The following is a 19,267-nucleotide window of genomic DNA, read 5'->3' as shown; positions in this document are numbered from 1 at the left end:
AGACGAGCAGCAGAGTTCTGCACGAGCTGCAGGCGGGCGAGGGAGGCCTGGCTAATGCCAACATACAGGGCATTACAATAATCAAGACGAGTCGAGATAAAAGCGTGGATTAATTTCTCAAGATCATGTCTTGATAGAAGCGGTTTCACTTTCGCTATTTGGCGTAATTGATAAAAGCTTTTTTGAACGACGCTGCTGATTTGTTTTTCGAATTTAAAATCTGAGTCAAACTTTACCCCCAGGTTTGTGACACAGTCGCTGAGATACGGGGTCAGAGTGCCGAGGTCAACGTTGGGGGAGGGAGAGCGACTTGGACCGAACAACATAACTTCTGTTTTATCTTCATTTAGGCTCAGGAAGTTAGCTGAAAGCCAGACTTTGATGTCGTGCAGGCAGTCAATAAGACGTTGAACCGTGTTATTTTGTGCCATGGGAAAATAAATCTGGCAATCATCGGCATAAAAATGAAATGCAATACTGTACTTCCTAAAAATAGAACCAAGGGGGAGAAGGTAAAGCGCAAATAAAATTGGGGCAAGGATTGAGCCCTGGGGGACCCCATGTGGTAAAGGAGCTGTGGACGACATAAAACTGTCTACTTTTACACAAAAACTCCTGTCGGTTAGGTACGACCGGAACCAGTTGAGGGCGGCGCCCTTAATGCCCACACAGTTCTCAAGACGAGTGATTAAGGTGGCGTGGTCGACGGTGTCGAACGCAGCAGACAGATCTAAAAGCACCAGGACAACATATTTACCAGAATCAGTGGACAGGAGGATATCGTTAAAAACTTTTAGAAGCGCTGACTCTGTGCTGTGGAGGGCTTTAAAACCGGACTGGAACAGCTCAGTGATACCATTATCCTCTAAGAAGGGCAACAACTGACTGTAGACAACCTTCTCTAATATTTTGGAAATGTATGGAAGATTAGAGATAGGTCTGAAGTTAGAGAGGAGAGAGGGGTCGAGGCTGGGTTTTTTAAGTAGAGGTCGTACCACTGCATGTTTAAACTCTACTGGAACTATTCCAGAAGAGAGGCTACTATTGATAATGTTAAGGACACTTGATCCAATAGTAGCAAGTACCTCCTTAAACAGGCGAGGTGGGAGGGCATCTGCAGGAGAACCAGAGGGCTTCATATGACTAACTGTGTCACTTAAAAAAGAAAAGGACACCGGCTCAAACTGATGGAAAACAGAAGAGAAATGCAGGGGAACAGAAGGGTCATATGAAGGCTGAGATAGACTGGCTCTAGTTGACACAATTTTGTCAGTGAAAAAATGGAGACAATTTTCACAGAATTCAAAAGAAGCATCAAAACCAGCAGATTTGGGAGCATCAATGACAGTGTTAATAGTTTTAAACAGAACTCTGGGGTTGTTACAGTTAGAAGATATAATCTGAGATAGATATATATTCATTTCTGCTTTTACAGTCATCTGAAAGGAAAACAGGCTTTCTTTAAAAATGGCAAAGGACACATGCAGCCTGTCTTTTTTCCATTTTCTCTCTGCTCTTCTACATACGCGCCTGGCAGCCCGAGTGACGTCATTCAACCAGGGCTGAGGTGTGGCTTTAGCGCGGCGGCATTTGAAAGGCGCGATCGTGTCCAGTGTTTGTAAACAGATAGAGTTGAACCCAGAAACCAACTCTTCAGTATTCAGACACACAGATGCTGCAGAATTATCATCACAAAGAGTCGAAAAAATAGAGGAGAACCGAGCAGGAGACGAAGAATTAAACATGCGAGAGCGTTGGGGCGGTGCGCACAATTTAACTGGACACTGCGTGGCAATATCAAACAGGATCGGCATGTGATCAGAGAACACAGCGTCTCAAATGTCCAAATTAAAAACACACAAACCATACGAGAGCACTAAATCGAGTGTATGCCCGCGTTCATGTGTAGAACCACACACAGACTGTACAAAGTTAAATGAGTCGATTATATTCAGGAAGCTCCTGGAAAGCGGCTCATCTGGACAGCAGGTGTGAATATTAAAATCACCCACAATAAGGACACGATCATATTTGGGCAGGATTTCAGCCAGAAATTCAGAAAAGTCAGTTATAAAGTCTTTGTGGTCGATAGATGACGGCACACAGGACGACATCAGAAAGACCCAGTTCAAACATGCACAGTTCGAAGCTTGAAAAGGACTGCTAATCCTCCTCCTTTTCGACCGGACGGCCGTGGGGAATTAAAGTAGGAACACTCCGGAGGCAGAAGTTCATTAAGAGGGGCGGACTCACCGGCTCTCAGCCATGTCTCCGTCACACAGAGGAAGTCCAGTCCGCGGGAAGTGAAGAAATCCTTCAGGATAAAAGTTTTGTTTGTCAAAGATCTTGCGTTCACAAGACCGAACCTGGCGGGGGCCAGCACGTCCAAGGCCGCAATTAATCCGGGTGGGGCCCGACACACAGCCCTCAGGTGGCGGTGATCCACCCCGCGCCTCCGGGGGCGGGGACAGCAGGAGCGACGACGGCAAGCTTCTTCCTCCAAACCAACGATAGGAACCAGCCAGGAGCCGATAGGATCGAGCGAGCGTGGGTGCAGGAGGAGACCGGATACCGCACCATTCCTCCTTCGGGGAGCCACGGGAAGCCGGGCCAGGAGTGCCCTAACTTTCACCAGCTGGCCGCCACGTTTACCGCGGCGCCGGAGACGCTTCCGCCGGGGGAGAGGAGCCAGGGGGCGGGAAAGGAAGGCAGGAATCCGGCCAGGTGAAAAAGCTGACTGGGACGTCGAAAAACCAACGTCGAAGTTGATCATATCAGTGGGAGAGGGGCAAAGATCCAACAGTGTTTGGCGGTCATACACAAGCAGTGAGCTGACAGAGACGAAAATAGACGCAAAAAACACAAAAACGAACAGAGCTGACAGCGAGAGACGGCAGGCCAAAGCACATACTGGCGCCATCTTGCATCGGGGCGTGGTCAAACCTAGTGTGTGTGTGACTATCAGTGGCACTTTAACTTAATTTTAACTTTATCACCATTGTTATTTGTGATAATTTGCTGCGATCTGTTTCTACTAAACTCGTGCCAAATTTCGAATTGAATTGAGAATGTCTCCCAATACTTTTTATCCATTGATATCAGCAACACTGGCCCTGCATTTATTGTGTTTACTTACCAAAATGTGTGGTATCGCCCATCTCTACTACTTTCTTTGGTCAAATTCTCACGCCAAGTAGCAAATATATGCATTCTCTCCCCTTGTTGTTGCACAAAACCCAAAACCAGTGAAGTTGGCACGTTGTGTAAATCATAAATAAATAACAGAATACAATGATTTGCAAATCCTTTTCAACTTATATTCAATTGAATAGACTGCAAAGACAAGATATTTCACGTTCGAATTGGAAAACTTAATTTTTTGCTCATTTGGAATATGATATGTTTCAAAAAAGCTGGCACAAGTGGCAAAAAAAGACTGAGAAAGTTGAGGAATGCTCATCAAACACTTATTTGGAACATCACACCGGTCAACAGGCTAATTAGGAACAGGTGGGTGCCATGATTGGGTATAAAAGCAGCTTCCATGAAATGCTCAGTCATTCACAAACAAGAATGGGGCGAGGGTCACCACTTTGTCAACAAATGCGTGAGCAAGTCGTCGAAAATTTTAAGAACAACATTTCTCAACGAGCTTACGCAAGGAATTTAGGGATTTCACCATCTACGGTCCGTAATATCATCAAAAGGTTCAGAGAATCTGAAGAAATCACTGCACGTAAGCGGCAAGGACGAAAACCAACATTGACTTTCGATCCCTCAGGCAGTACTGCATCAAAAACCGACATCAGTGTGTAAAGGATATCACCACATGGGCTCAGGAACACTTCAGAAAACCACTGTCAGTAACTACAGTTGGTCGCTACATCTGTAAGTGCAAGTTAAAACTCTACTCTGCAAAGCGAAAGCCATTTATCAACAACACCCAGAAACGCCGCCGGTTTCGCTGGGCCCGAGCTCATCTAAGTTTGACTGATGCAAAGTGGGAAAGTGTTCTGTGGTCTGACGAGTCAACATTTCAAATTTTTTTTGGAAACTGTGGACGTCGTGTCCTCCGGAACAAAGAGAAAAAGAACCATCCGGATATTTATAGGCGCAAAGTTCAAAAGCCAGCATATGTGATGGTATGGGGGTGTATTAGTGCCCAAGGCATGGGTAACTTACACATCTGTAAAGGCGCCATTAATGCTGAAAGGTGCATACAGGTTTTGGAGCAACATATGTTGCCATCCAAGCAACGTTACCATGGACGCCCCTGCTTATTTCAGCAAGACAATGCCAAGCCACATTCTGTATGTGTTACAACAGCGAGGCTTCGTAGTAAAAGAGTGCGGGTACTAGACTGGCCTGCCTTTAGTCCAGACCTGTCTCTCGTTGAATATGTGTGGCACATTATGAAGCGTAAATTACGAAAACGGAGACCCCGGACGGGTGAACAACTTAAGCTGTACATCAAGCAAGAATGGGAAAGAATTCCACCTGAAAAGCTTCAAAAATTGGTCTCCTCGGTTCCCAAATGTTTACTGAGTCTTGTTAAAAGGAGTGGTAAAAATGCCCCAGTGCCAACTTTTTTGCGATGTGTTGCTGCCATTAAATTCTAAGTTATTGATTATTTGCAAAAAAAAATTAAGTTTCTCATATCGAACGTTAAATATCTTGTCTTTGCAGTCTATTCAATTGTCTTACTCCAATTGATGCCTTCAATGTAGCGTGGATTTACCAGTTTAGTGAAAAGAGTAGTGCTGAACCAAGCTCGTACTGTGCAAAGGAAACACAGTATATATGGGGTGGGTATAGGACTGTTTTGTGGTAAAAAACAAAACAAAAAAAAACGTTCTAATCTGGCATGTTTAGCAGAACACATTGAACAAAAGACTTTTATTCCACTTGTGAATAACTCCTTATTTTACAATGAACTCATCTTGCTTGTTGTTCATGAATGTATCATCACAATTCTCGCACCATGCGGGCAAGCCGAGAGGTTTATCAAATGTTACTTGTGATGTCACAGCTGCGTCACACGTAAGAAAGGAGCAAAAAAGATTGGAGCTTCAGGTTGGACCAGTTAACTGACGCTCTCATTGATAAGAAGCTGTGGAAATAATCTGCACCACGTGACACTTGTCATCACAATGATTAAACAACAGCAGTGTAATAATATGACTGCTGCCAACGGAGAAGCACTTATTGTTGTGGATCATTGCAATTTGTTATGTTACACTTTGCAAAAAAAATGCTAATTATATGAATAAATTAGATTTAGACTTTTTATTGGACTCAGGTGTAATTATGCAAATGACTGTTTAGTTTAGTTTAGTTTAGTATTTCTTCGGTCAATGGTGAACAAAATAAACAAACAGTTTCATATAAACAAACAGTTGTACATTCATAAATAAAAAATGTTGCAGACCGAAAGGGTTTAGGCTGAAGTTGAACACTTATTGCGCCTAACCCTATAAACAATGTCAAATACAAGATGAGCTTCCAAAAATTATTACATTTCCTTTTCACAACATATTAATAATACACATTGTACACAACATAAATACTGTTCAATTACATACACGGTAAAGGCATGTGAAATACCCTTGTACACGTCTTAAACCTTTGCACTGTACTTTTTTAAAGCAATTTCAAATAAACCCAAATTCCTGCTCTTGCATCCTCACACCCTTAACGAGCTGTTAAGACTGTGAGGAAAAATTAATGGTACGCATTAAAATTGTAGAAAATGTGTGTCAATTTTACCAAATTAAACAATTACAATGGGACGTAGTGTAACTATGAACAACGTCAACTTCAACTACAAAACCCAAAACCAGTGAAGTTGGCACGTTGTGTAAATCGTACATAAAAACAGAATACAATGATTTGCAAATCCTTTTCAACTTATATTCAATTGAATAGACTGCAGAGACAAGATATTTAAAGTTCGAACTGGGTTTATTTTGAATAGGAGTATGAATGACTTATATTAAGTTAAAGTAGCCATGATCTTACACACACACTAGGTGTGGCAAAATTATTTTCTGCATTTGATTAATCACCCTTGATCACCCCCTGGGAGGTGAAGGGAGCAGTGAGCAGCAGCGGTGGCCGCGCCCGGGAATCATTTTGGAGATTTAACCCCCAATTCCAACCCTTGATGATGAGTTTCAAGCAGGGAGGTAATGGGTCCCATTTTTATAGTCTTTGGTATGACTCACAACCAACCGATCTCAGGGCGGACACTCTAATTTATGATTATATATTGAGAATTATAAGCATGTGGTTCCAGATGAATTTGATCAAATGTGGTTCAGAGGAAATTGGATATTAGTTAAAGTAACTGTGTAAAAAAAGGGGGGGATTCAACAAGTTTATACTTCTTCACATTACCCTTTTGCGACATGTTTAATTTAATTGTATTTTATTTTCTTAATTAAATTGTATTTTCTGTTTTGCGAAATAATAATATTGCCATTGGGCACAAGACTGTTCAATGGAGACATGTATGTATATGTTGTACTACATGAATGATGTGGAGCTGACTATGACATACTCAATAAACAAATGTTTGCAAATATTCATTAACATAGAATTTAATGGCAGCAACATATTGCAAAAAGGTTGGCACAGGGGCATGTTTACCACTGTGTTACATCACCTGGACTACAGGCAGGCCAGTCTAGTACCCGCACTCTTGTACTATGAAGCCACGCTGTAGTAACACCTGGCTTGGCATTGTCTTGCTGAAATAAGCAGGGGCGTCCATGATAACGTTGAAATCCCTTAATTCTTTGCAAAAGCTCGTTGAGAAATGTTGTTCTTAAACTGTTGGACAATTTTCTGACGCATTTGTTCACAAAGTGGTGACCCTCGCCCCATCCTTTCTCAGTCTTTTTTGCCACTGGTGCCAGCTTTTTTAAAACATGTTGCAGGCATCAAATTCCAATTGAGCTAATATTTGCAAAAAATAACAACGTTTTCCAGTTCGAACGTTAAGTATCTTGTCTTTGCAGTCAAATTATGGATTTAATCAAAGCTAGGTTTTTCAACAAGTTTGAGGCTACAAAAAGAATATAAAAAAATAAGAAAAGACAAATAAATGTGAGAACTTTTCAACTTTGCCTTTGAGAGAAACATTCTAAGCGACAGACTGATGAAAGTGAATATTCCGCAGATGGCTTGGCACTTGTCGTCCCATCTCACAAAAACAAGTAATTTAAGTGTAATATATTTAACTAGATGAGACAATTCCTGAAGGAATTGCGTGTGAATCCTCCAATGCTGAAGTTTAACTGAAATCCTGGAATTTTTTTTTAGAATTGTTGAAAGGGATCACACAATTCCCAAACAGGCTGAATATTTTGAAGTTGGAACAGTTTGAATTGGGGGAATTGTGGAATTGGGGAATTGGGGAACTTTGAAGAATGTTACATAGCTCGGTTGGTATAGTGGCCGTGCCAGCAACTTGAGGGTTCCAGGTTTGATCCCCGATTCTGCCATCCTAGTCACTGTCGTTGTGTCCTTGGGCAAGACACTTTACCCACCTGCTCCCAGTGCCACCCACACTGGTTTAAATGTTACTTAGATATTGGGTTATGTAAAAGTGCTTTGAGTCACTAGAGAAAAAATGCTATATAAATATAATTCACTTCACTTCATTCATTTCAATGGGAATTTCCAAAAAAATTTGGGAAATTCGGGAAAAAGCTGGAATTTTTTAGAAAAAATTAAATGGTCCGAATGAGTTGAAATGGTTGGTGTTCAAATTTTTATAATTGTTCGAAAAATTTTGAAGTAGAAATATGTTGAATTGAAAAATGGTATTACGGAATTCCTGGAATTTTGGGAAAACCGGGAATTTTTCCACTTCAAAAAAATATTGGTTTTTTTTGTCCTCATTAAGAGGAATGTTTTGACGGTGGAACGGTTAAAGTGGGTTGAAAAATGTGGGAGAAGTAGTCGCCAGAAAAAAGGGTAAAACAAGGGCTTTTGGAAAACCAAAAATTCTGGAAAATGCTGGAATTTGTTTTAATTTGAAAAAAAGGTAGTTTGAATTTCCAGAATGGTGGAATGTGTTGAAGGTGGAATGATTTGAATTTGCTGAAAAATGTGGAAATGGTGGAAGTTTGAAAAATGGCCAATCCATTTTGAATGGGGAAAAATGTCCCGGAAAACCTGGAATTCTGGGAAATCTGGGAATTTTTGGAATTTTTTCAATTTTGTCAAGGAAAATCCCGCGATTCCCGAATAGGCTGAACAGTTTGAAGTTGGAACGGTTTGAATCGGATGAAAAATGTGGAAGGTAGAGCGCGCCAAAATCTGGAGAAGAAGAAGAATAAGTTGGATAATAAATACATTAATTTTGGTGTGAAATCTTTGGAGCATTCACACAATTAAAATTAAAACTATTTTCCCCGCGCTAAACTTTTTTTTTTTTTTATACCAATGATTTTTTTTTACCAATGATTGTCACAGACACACTAGGTGTGGCGAAATTATTCTCTGAATTTGACCCATCACCCTTGATCACCCCCTAGGAGGTGAGGGGAGCAGTGAGCAGCAGCGGTGGCCGCGCCCGGGAGTTATTTTTGGTGATTTAACCCCCAATAACAACCCTTGATGCTGAGTGCCAAGCAGGGAGGTAATGGGACTCATTTTTATAGTCTTTGGTATGACTCGGCCAGGGTTTGAACTCACAACCTACCGATCTCAGGGCGGACACTCTAACCAAACCCCTAAACTTATACAAGGATGCGGCTAATTTATGGATTTTTTCCCCCGGGTTCCCGCGAGTCTTGGCGCCGATAAATCTAACCTTGTCACGTCAGACCAATGAAATTGCCGAACGGGTCACGGTGAACCAATGAAATTGTTCCTGTTAAATCCAACACGCTCACACAGTCATTCATCCGGCCATTTAGCACATTATGCACTCACAAAAAAGACACAACAAGTTAGGTTTTAGTTTTTACTGTCATGCTGATGACACCCTACTTTACTAAAACTGACCAACACGCCAGATTGTAGTCACCTGGAGGCGTGTCTCAAGGATATTAAACAATGGATGTCCAGCAATGTTTTGCATTTCAACACGAAAAAATTGGTAATGTTGATTAACGGCTAGCCACTGTCACGGCCCAAGCGCACCCCAGTGCGCGCCACTCCGGCTGCAGCAAGCGGCTGCACTCAATCGGCAATCAGCAATCTACACACCTGTCGCTGATGAGCTCTCCTGCCTTCTTAATCCAACGCAACCTGCTATCCTGTGCCAGAACGTAGCGACCTTTTCCTGTACAGTAAGTTGAAATTCTCCAAGCTATATGCATACTCTCTCTTTGTGTTTCTCCCCCTCCTTGTTGATTGGTCTCGTGTGGCTCTTGTCGTCTTCCAGCAGCATTCCTCCGTGCCCGCGTTACGAGATGTGTGTCTCGTCTCCCTGTGTTCCCCTCTGGTTCTCTGGCTGCCCCCTTTTGGATCTCAACCTCCTGCCTGGACACGGACTTTTACGCCTCTCTATTGCCCCCGACTTCCTGCCTGCTCACGGACCTCCGAGCCAGCCTTGCCCCTCTTGGACTTCCGCCTCTCGCTCAACACTACTGGTAACACACTACAGTTCATTTTCCACACATAGTCGCACACCACACATATTCTGGGTTAGTCACAATCCATTCCCTTGTTTATATATAGTGTTTAATAATAAATATAGGGCTAAACGACGTCCCTGCTGTCTGTGCCGTCTACTTCCCCTGCACACACGTAACAGACACAGGCACTTGTTGAAAGGGGAACTGCACCTTTTTTTGGAATTTTGCCGATCAATCTCAATCATTATGAGAGACCATCAATCAATCAATCAATGTTTATTTATATAGCCCTAAATCACAAGAGTCTCAAAGGGCTGCACAAGCCACAACGACATCCTCGGTTCAGAGTCCACATAAGGGCAAGGAAAAACTCACAACCCAGTGGGATGACAATGAGAAACCTTGGAGAGGACCGCAGATGTGGGTGACCCCAAGTTTTAAGATGGGACTTAAATTCTTCTACTGAGGTAGCATCTCTAACTGTTACCGGGAGGGCATTCCATAGTACTGGAGCCTGAATAGAAAACGCTCTATAGCCCGCATACTTTTTTTGGGGCTTTGGGAATCACTAATAAGCCGGAGTTCTTGAACGCAGATTTCTTGCCGGGACATATGGTACAATACAATCAGCAAGATAGGATGGAGCTAGACCGTGTAGTACAAACCCCATTTCCATATGAGTTGGGAAATTGTGTTAGATGTAAATATAAATGGAATACAATGATTTGCAAATCCTTTTCAACCCATATTCAGTTGAATGCACTACAAAGACAAGATATTTGATGTTCAAACTCATAAACTTTATTTTTTTTTGCAAATAATAATTCACTTACAATCTCATGGCTGCAACACGTGCCAAAGTAGTTGGGAAAGGGCATGTTCACCACTGTGTTACATGGCCTTTCCTTTTAACAACACTCAGTAAACGTTTGGGAACTGAGGAGACACATTTTTAAACTTCTCAGGTGGAATTCTTTCCCATTCTTGCTTGATGTGCAGCTTAAGTTGTTCAACAGTCCGGGGGTCTCCGTTGTGGTATTTTAGGCTTCATAATGCACCACACATTTTCAATGGGAGACAGGTCTGGACTACAGGCAGGCCAGTCTAGTACCCGCACTCTTTTACTATGAAGCCACGTTGTTGTAACACGTGGCTTGGCATTGTCTTGCTGAAATAAGCAGGGGCGTCCATGGTAACGTTGCTTGGATGGCAACATATGTTGCTCCAAAACCTGTATGTACCTTTCAGCATTAATGGCGCCTTCACAGATGTGTAAGTTACCCATGCCTTGGGCACTAATACACCCCCATACCATCACAGATGCTGGCTTTTCAACTTTGCGCCTATAACAATCCGGATGGTTCTTTTCCTTTCACGACGTCCACAGTTTCCAAAAACAATTTGAAATGTGGACTCGCCAGACCACAGAACACTGTTCCACTTTGTATCAGTCCATCTTAGATGAGCTCAGGCCCAGCGAAGCCGACGACGTTTCTGGGTGTTGTTGATAAACGGTTTTCGCCTTGCATAGGAGAGTTTTAACTTGCACTTACAGATGTAGCGACCAACTGTTTGAGTTTGAGTTTGAGTTTGAGTTTATTTCGAACATGCAAGTATACAACATGATACATCACAATCTCCAGTTTCTCTTTTCAACATGTTCGAAAAGGAGTAGGAAGAAGCAGAGCTTATTTAATCCTACCCCTTTTCTTTTACATAACAGTTGCTAAAACTTTTGTTCACTTCCTGTTCTCAATTTATTCACAATATACTCCATAAGTAATCACAATAAAATAAGTAAATAAATAATAATTGGTGAAGTAAGTTACATTTCATATGTTGAGATAAGTAAGATTATTTTGTGAGTGAAAGAATGAAAGAATGGATGAGTTAAATAAATTCAGAATGTTTATCATGGTTCTTCTTCTTTGTACTTTGTAAACACTTTAAGTTTGAAGAGTTTCTTGAAGTGGATCATATTAGTACATTGTTTGATTGCTTTGCTTAATCCATTCCATAATTTAATTCCACATACTGATATACTGATATACTGAAGGTCTTAAGTGTTGTACGTGCATACAAATGTTTTAAATTACATTTCTCCCTAAGATTATATTTCTCCTCTTTTTTTGAGAAGAATTGTTGTATATTCTTGGGTAGCAGGTTATAGTTTGCTTTGTGTATAATTTTAGCTGTTTGCAAATTCACTATGTCGTAGAATTTCAGAATCTTTGATTCAATAAATAAAGGATTTGTGTGTTCTCTATATCCAACATTATGTATTATTCTAACTGATCTTTTTTGTAACACCGTTAATGAATGAAGTGTACTTTTGTAATTATTTCCCCATATTTCTGCACAATAACTCAGATATGGTAACACTAGTGAGCAGTAGAGAATATGAAGTGATTTTTTGTCTAGAACATGTTTTGCTTTATTCATTATTGACGTGTTTCTTGCTACTTTATGTTGTATATTTTTTACGTGAGATTTCCAGTTCAAGTTATCATCAATCATTATACCTAGAAATTTGGTTTCATTTACTCTTTCAATTTCTATTCCGTCTATTTGTATTTGTGTTTGACTTTCTCTTCTACTGTTACCAAATAGCATTATTTTAGTTTTACTGAGATTCAACGATAGTCTGTTTTTGTCAAACCATCTTTTTAATTTGTTAATTTCTTCTGTTATTATTTGTAGTATCTTCTGTGTGTTCTCTCCTGAACAAAACGCTGTTGTATCATCCGCAAATAATACTAACTTTAAATATTTTGTAACTTTACAAATGTCATTTATATATAGATTGAATAATTTAGGTCCTAGTATTGATCCCTGAGGTACACCACAGGATATATTTAGCGTTGTAGAGGTGTGTTCGCCTACCTTCACGTATTGTTTCCTGTTCATTAGATAACTTCTTATCCAGTTTAAGACTAACCCTCTGATGCCATATCGTTCTAGTTTTTTGATTAAAATATTGTGATTAATTGTGTCAAATGCTTTAGTTAGATCCATAAAAACTGCTGCCGCACATTTTTTATTATCTATAGCATTGGTAATTTCTTTTGTAATTTCAATTAAAGCCATCGAAGTTGAAACATTAGCTCTGTATCCATATTGATTTTCTTCGAGTATTCTATTTTAATTTATGAAACTCTCTAATCTGTTATTGAAGAGTTTTTCAATGATTTTACAAAATTGTGGAAGTAAGGAAACAGGTCTATAATTTGTAAATTGATGTTTGTCGCCAGTCTTGTAAATTGGTGCAACTTTAGCTATTTTCATTTTGTTTGGAAATGTACCTGTTTGAAATGATAGGTTACTAATATACATTAATGGTCCTGAGATCTCTTCAATAACCTTTTTTATCGTTTCCATATCAATTTCATTACAATCAGTTGAAGTCTTAGATTTATATTTTTTCACGATTGTAACTATTTCCTCCTGTGTCACATTACTGAGGAACATGGAGTTGGGATTTCGCTCTATGGTATCATTATAGTCCTCAATTGAAACTGGGTCTGGAATCCTTTCTTCCAATTTTGGTCCAATATTTACAAAATATTTATTGAAGCTTTCAAATACTTCCTTTATGTTGTCATTTTTTTAATTTCCGTCTAAGAAGTATTGAGGGTAGTCCCTCTTAGTGCCATTTTTAATAATGTTATTGAGGATGCCCCATGTTGCTCTCATATTAGTTTTGTTCTTGTCCAATAATTCACTGTAATATTCTTTTCTACATAATCGTAGTATGTATGTTAACTTGTTTTTATACTTTTTGTACTTAATTTCTGCCTCTGTAGCTCTTTGTACTATAAATTTCCTATATAGTGTATTCTTCTTCTTACAAGCATTTTTTAATCCTTTTGTCATCCATGGTTGATTATTCTTTCTCTGCTTATTACTGAGTTGTATCCATGGACAATGTTTGTTATAAAGTATTATGAACTTGTTTAAGAAATGTTCATATGCTTCATCAACCTCATTTTCATTGTACACATTGTCCCAATCTTGCTTTTATAGCTCAATTTTGAAAGCAATCATCCTCTTCTCTGTGCACAGTCTTCGAAATGTCCTTTTGTCTTCCATGTTCTTCTTGTAGTTTCCATCATATATTGTAAAAACTGGCAGATGATCACTAACATCGGTTATAAGTAGACCACTTGTAGTGTTATTATCAAAATCATTGGTAAAAATATTATCAATAAGCGTGGCACAGTGTCCTGTAATTCTGCTTGGCTTTGTGATTTTAGGATATAAACTGATGCTGTACATTGTATCAATGAAGTCATCAATAGACTTTTGCTTGTTAGGGTTCAATAAGTCAATATTAAAGTCACCACATAAGAAAATTATTCTTTGACCATTGTCCATGTAAGTAGCCTTGATCCATTCTTCAAATGTTTCTATACTTGACTTAGGTGATCTATATATACAACTGATGAATATGTTTTTGCTTTTTTCCTGACATATTTCAATTGTTATACATTCTAAGATATTATCTATAGCAAATGACATGTTTTTTACCACTTTGTAGTTCAGGTTCTTCATCACGTACACAGCTACTCCTCCTCCATTTTTGTTGTTTCTGTTGATGTAGTTTAGTTCATATCCATCCAGATCAAATTCTATTCCTTTTTTATCATCAATCCATGTTTCCGTGACAGCAATCACTTTGAAGTGTTCGTTGATGTGTTCCAAAAAGTTCTTAACATTGTTGTAGTTTGCATACAAGCTTCTGCTATTAAAATGAATAATTGACAATTTGTTATCACATTTAATGTTGCTGTTATATTGATCATCCGTATAATAAAAACAATTATTACTGAAGTGGGAGAAAAAATTTGTATCTGGATCTATATCATTTTCCAAATCCTGGTTTTTGTGATCTTTGTTGCAGAAATGTTTTAGTTCCATGTTTTCTTGTTCAACAATCTTTGATGTTGTTTCAATAATCTCTATAAGTGTAGGTGGATGCAATCCTGAATCTAGGTCCTCTTGTTTAGTCGTCCCTTGGAACATAGTAGTGTTGATGCTGAATTTTGGTGCTTGTTTTCTGTCAGAGTCCATTATCATCGTTGTTGTAGAAGCTGTGTAAACTTTAAAAATTGTCCAGGTCCTTGATGTCTTGGACAGCAAGTACTCTTGCTTCTGGACCTCCATTCAGCTTGATGTAGATTTTACAGTTGGCGCTCCAAGTTCCCTGGATTTTTCCCTGCTTTCTCAAGTCGCGTGCTTTCTTGGCGATTGCAGCATTACGTTTTGTGAGATGCTCATTCATGTACACATTTGTTCCCTTCAGCTTCTTTCCCTGTCTCAGCAATGCCATTTTAGATTTTCTGTTTACAAGTTTCACGAGCACGACTGGAGTGGCGTTGTTGTTTCTTCCGTTCAGTGGGATGCATGTTTCGATGGTATTAATGTCAATTTCAATTTCTTTTGATTGCAGAAAGTTGACCACTTGCTGTTCTGCTGAGACCATATCCATTTCATCTGGTTCACCTTCATTATTCACAGCTTTCGCATAGGATCTTTGTTTAATTCGGTGCCCTGTCACGATGATATCATTCATCCATTTATCCTGATCCATTTCATCTATGATATTCCTCAGCATGTTGTTGTCTTCTTGAAGGATCTTTATTTGTTTGCCCATTTCAGTGGCTTCATTATTTCTGATGTTTTTGTGAGATTGCAGACTTTCTATATTTTGCTGCAGACTTTTCACATCTCGTCTGTGTTCTTCTTTCATTTCTTTCATTTCTTCTTTCCATCCCTCCATCATGTAGTTCTATTTTTCTAACTTTCTTCTTTAAAATCATGGAGTATTTTTTGTATCCCTTCTTGATTCCCATCATGTCCTGTGTCCAGCCTCAAATCTTGTTCAGTCTTTCCTTTAGCTTTCCGCATCGCGGCAGTCGATGACGTCAGTGCCTCTTATGTCTTAACGGCAGTTACTTCTTTAGCAACTTGCGGTACTTTTAACTTGTTTTTTCAACAATTTCGTACCTTGCGCCGTTCAGAGATCAATTTTGGGTGTCAGCCTGTCAACTTGTATCACTCTGCGACGTCGGAATCACTTTAAAACAGCTGTAAACTCCCCGTAGCTTTTGGTTGCCGGGCAACCACTTTGAACTGCAGTTACTGACAGTGGGTTTCTGAAGTGTTCCTGAGCCCATGTGGTGATATCCTTTACACACTGATGTCGCTCGTTGATGCAGTGCAGCCTGAGGGATCGAATGTCACAGGCTTAGCTGCTTACGTGCAGTGATTTCTCCAGATTCTCTGAACCCTTTGATGATATTACGGACCGTAGATGGTGAAATCCCTAAATTCCTTGCAATAGCTGGTTGAGAAAAGTTTTTCTTAAACTGTTCAACAATTTGCTCACACATTTGTTGACAAAGTGGTGACCCTCGCCCCATCCTTGTTTGTGAATGACTGAGCATTTCATGGAATCTACTTTTATACCCAATCATGGCACCCACCTGTTCCCAATTTGCCTGTTCACCTGTGGGATGTTCCAAATAAGTGTTTGATGAGCATTCCTCAACTTTATCAGTATTTATTGCCACCTTTCCCAACTTCTTTGTCACGTGTTGCTTGCATCAAATTCTAAAGTTAATGATTATTTGCAAAAAAAAAATGTTTATCAGTTTGAACATCAAATATGTTGTCTTTGTAGCATATTCAACTGAATATGGGTTGAAAATGATTTGCAAATCATTGTATTCCGTTTATATTTATATCTAACACCATTTCCCAACTCATATGGAAATGGGGTTTGTACAATATATACCATATTTAGATCATTTCAATCAATGCCGGAACCAGTTTCCGTTTCCATAGCAGCGCACTTCTGACTTCCTGCAACAAATATGTTTCTACTCCCAGAATCGAACGCGTGTTTTCTAATCATGGCAGATTCGGTTACAAACGACAAATTTACGGAGGATGAACTACTGCTTCTAGAAGCCGGTAGGAAGGAAGAGTGAGACGTTGGAGCAGACGGAAGCCGAGAGAGTGAGGTGGAAAGTGACTCGAAGCTGCAAAATGTGGAACTTGAAGCCAAGCTATTTTGACATAAATGGAGTGCTTACCCATAATTAACCGGAAAAAATGTCCCCGGCCAGCTAGACCAAACAGACAACTCTCCGAGTGAGTCACATTTATATATTATGGGCTAATACTTTACAGATACTGTAATATAATTGTTCATGTTTTTTTTCAGTCAGTACAGTTTGGTGTCTTATCACATTGTGTTGTGTATCCCAAACTCAAATGTGTTTCATGTTGACGTAAAAGCGAGCTTATCTCTTGCCGCAGCTAGCTTCTACGGCTAATACCGTAGCACGCCGATGTGTGGAAGAGAGTTCCTCAGAGTTTGCTCTTACAATAACAAAGTTGCTACAGCTTGGTTATTATACAGATTACGGAATGTAAATGAAGTATTGGTGACAGTTTTTTAATGCATTTTAAAGGGATTTAGTGTTAGCTGCATTGCTAACCACCAAGAACGAGAAAAAACACAAAACCTTTGTCTTCTTGTCTCTCATAATGATTGTGAATGATAGGCAATTTTTTTTTAAAGTGCAGTTCCCCCTTAAAAAATAAAAGAAAGAACATCAATCATCAACAAAACTACTGGAGCTTCTGTTCCTTCATGCTGGAAACGAGTAGTGAGGGCAGAATGGTGTGAAAGCTGATGTGTTTACTTTGCAAATAAGTAGTAGTAAGTCTCATAGGAACATAACCTGCGGAGGCACTTTCTGAAGAAACATCCACATTTTGACGTCCGGCCCCCTGAGACCTTGGACTCTTGAAACAGCGACCTTCTTCATTATGTAGTTGAATAGCCCGAGGATGTGGTTTGTGCAGCCCTTTGAGGCACTTGTGACCAAGAGCCGTATAAACCAACTTTGATTTTTGACTTTGACGAGCTGCGATATGTTTGTGTATTTCCCAAAATAGGAACGTCCACTGCAAAGGACGCTGGTTCTCAGAATGTTCTAAGAATAGAAAGTGCTTTTAAGTTGGAATGAAAAAGATGCACTAGGATTATGAAGTAGATCCTGTGATAAAGAGTTATGTATGCTTGACACACCTTTTTACTGAACAAAGTAGCCGTCTACAGACACTTACAGGAAGTACCAGTGCAAAAGTTTTCCATCAAACGTAAAGACAAAAAGCAGTGGGAGTTGAGCAGACTAATGTCGAAGCTTTAAACTGGAATATACACTTGACCAGTAAGTATTACAGTGTTGCATTTTAATTTTTTTTACTATGCAACAGTGAATTAAAATGTCCTGATTATTATTCAGCTCCTTTGCTACCTGATCAGAGACGCCCCCAAAACAAGCACCAGGTAAGTTATTAAATAGGACACAGTTATATAAAGAGATAAGTGAATCCTTATTAAATGTGTTATTTATTCATTATAATTGAAGTTAAATACATAAATGGGCTATTAAATGTGTCATTTATTCAATATAACTGGAGTTAAATACGAACATGGGCTATTACATGTGTCATTAAGTTATCTAATATAAACGTAAATTAAAATATTTAATCAATAAGATGTTTAAATAATAAATTATTTAAATATTGATTTAATTATTTCCCAATGTATTTTTTTCATTCACCGAATATCAATTAAAAATAAAAGATGCAACATTAATATAAATCATGAAAAAAAAAAGAGCAAAAAAATAAGCATGAACTTATGTCTGACCCCTTTTCACCCAAATACAACATTCGCTGTTCATATTTCTATTTCATAACATACCAGCTTTCTCAAAGTTGTACGTTTTATATTATTCATAATATTACTGGTTAATTATAATCATAATTAACCAGAAATATTATGAATAATATAACAACATTATTATCATAGTGCTTCGTTGGATTTGTTCACCCATCAAAGTCAGCTGATACACAGGCTCATGAAAAAACTAAGTAAGTCATTAAATCATGAAATTATTTAATTTTGAAATAATAAATGAAATCTGATAATTAAATGTACTTTTTACATTAAATAACTAATGACACATTTAATACCACATTTATGTATCTAATAGGGTTGTACGGTATACCGGTATTAGTATAGTACCGCGATACTAATGAATCATATTTGGTACTATACCGCCTTTGAAAAGTACCGACGATGAGCACTTTGAATATGACCAATGTATGATCCTGTAACTACTTGGTATCGGATCGATTCCTAAATTTGTGGTATCATCCAAAACTAATGTAAAGTATCAAACAACTGAAGAATAAGTGATTACTACATTTTAACAGAAGTGTAGATAGAACATGTTGAAAGAGAAAGTAAGCAGATATTAACAGTAAATGAACAAATGGATTAATAATTGATTTTTACAGCTTGTCCCTCATAATTTTGACAAAATAAAAGAATGGAAAATGACACAATATGTTACTGCATACGTCAGCAGACTAATTAGGAGCCTTTGTTTGCTTACTTACTACTAAAAGACAAGTTGTCTTGTATGTTCACTATTTTATTTAAGGATAAACTTGCAATAAGAAACATATGTTTAATGTACCGCTAGATTTTTTGTTAAAATAAAGCCAATAATGCACATTTTTGTGGTCCCCTTTATTTAGAAAAGTACATTTGGGTACCGGTACCAAAATATTGGTATCGGGACAACACTAGT

General features: G+C 38.8%; 1 protein-coding gene across 1 annotated transcript in view; it reads left to right on the top strand.

The window, feature by feature from the left end:
* The first annotated feature begins 17,708 nt into the window (after positions 1–17,708).
* LOC133621352 (zymogen granule membrane protein 16-like) overlaps positions 17,709–19,267 on the top strand; it is an 11,156-nt gene continuing 9,597 nt past the window's right edge. The window contains exons 1-2 of the mRNA XM_061983383.1: positions 17,709–17,833; positions 17,909–17,952. The gene's annotated coding sequence lies outside the window, so the exon portion shown is untranslated. The remainder of the gene's footprint in view (positions 17,834–17,908; positions 17,953–19,267) is intronic.

Source organism: Nerophis lumbriciformis, linkage group LG21 (assembly GCF_033978685.3).
Source record: "Nerophis lumbriciformis linkage group LG21, RoL_Nlum_v2.1, whole genome shotgun sequence".
Taxonomy (NCBI): Eukaryota; Metazoa; Chordata; class Actinopteri; order Syngnathiformes; family Syngnathidae; genus Nerophis; species Nerophis lumbriciformis.
The sequence above is the reverse complement of the archived record's forward strand: the minus strand, read 5'-3'. Positions and strand labels throughout refer to the sequence as shown.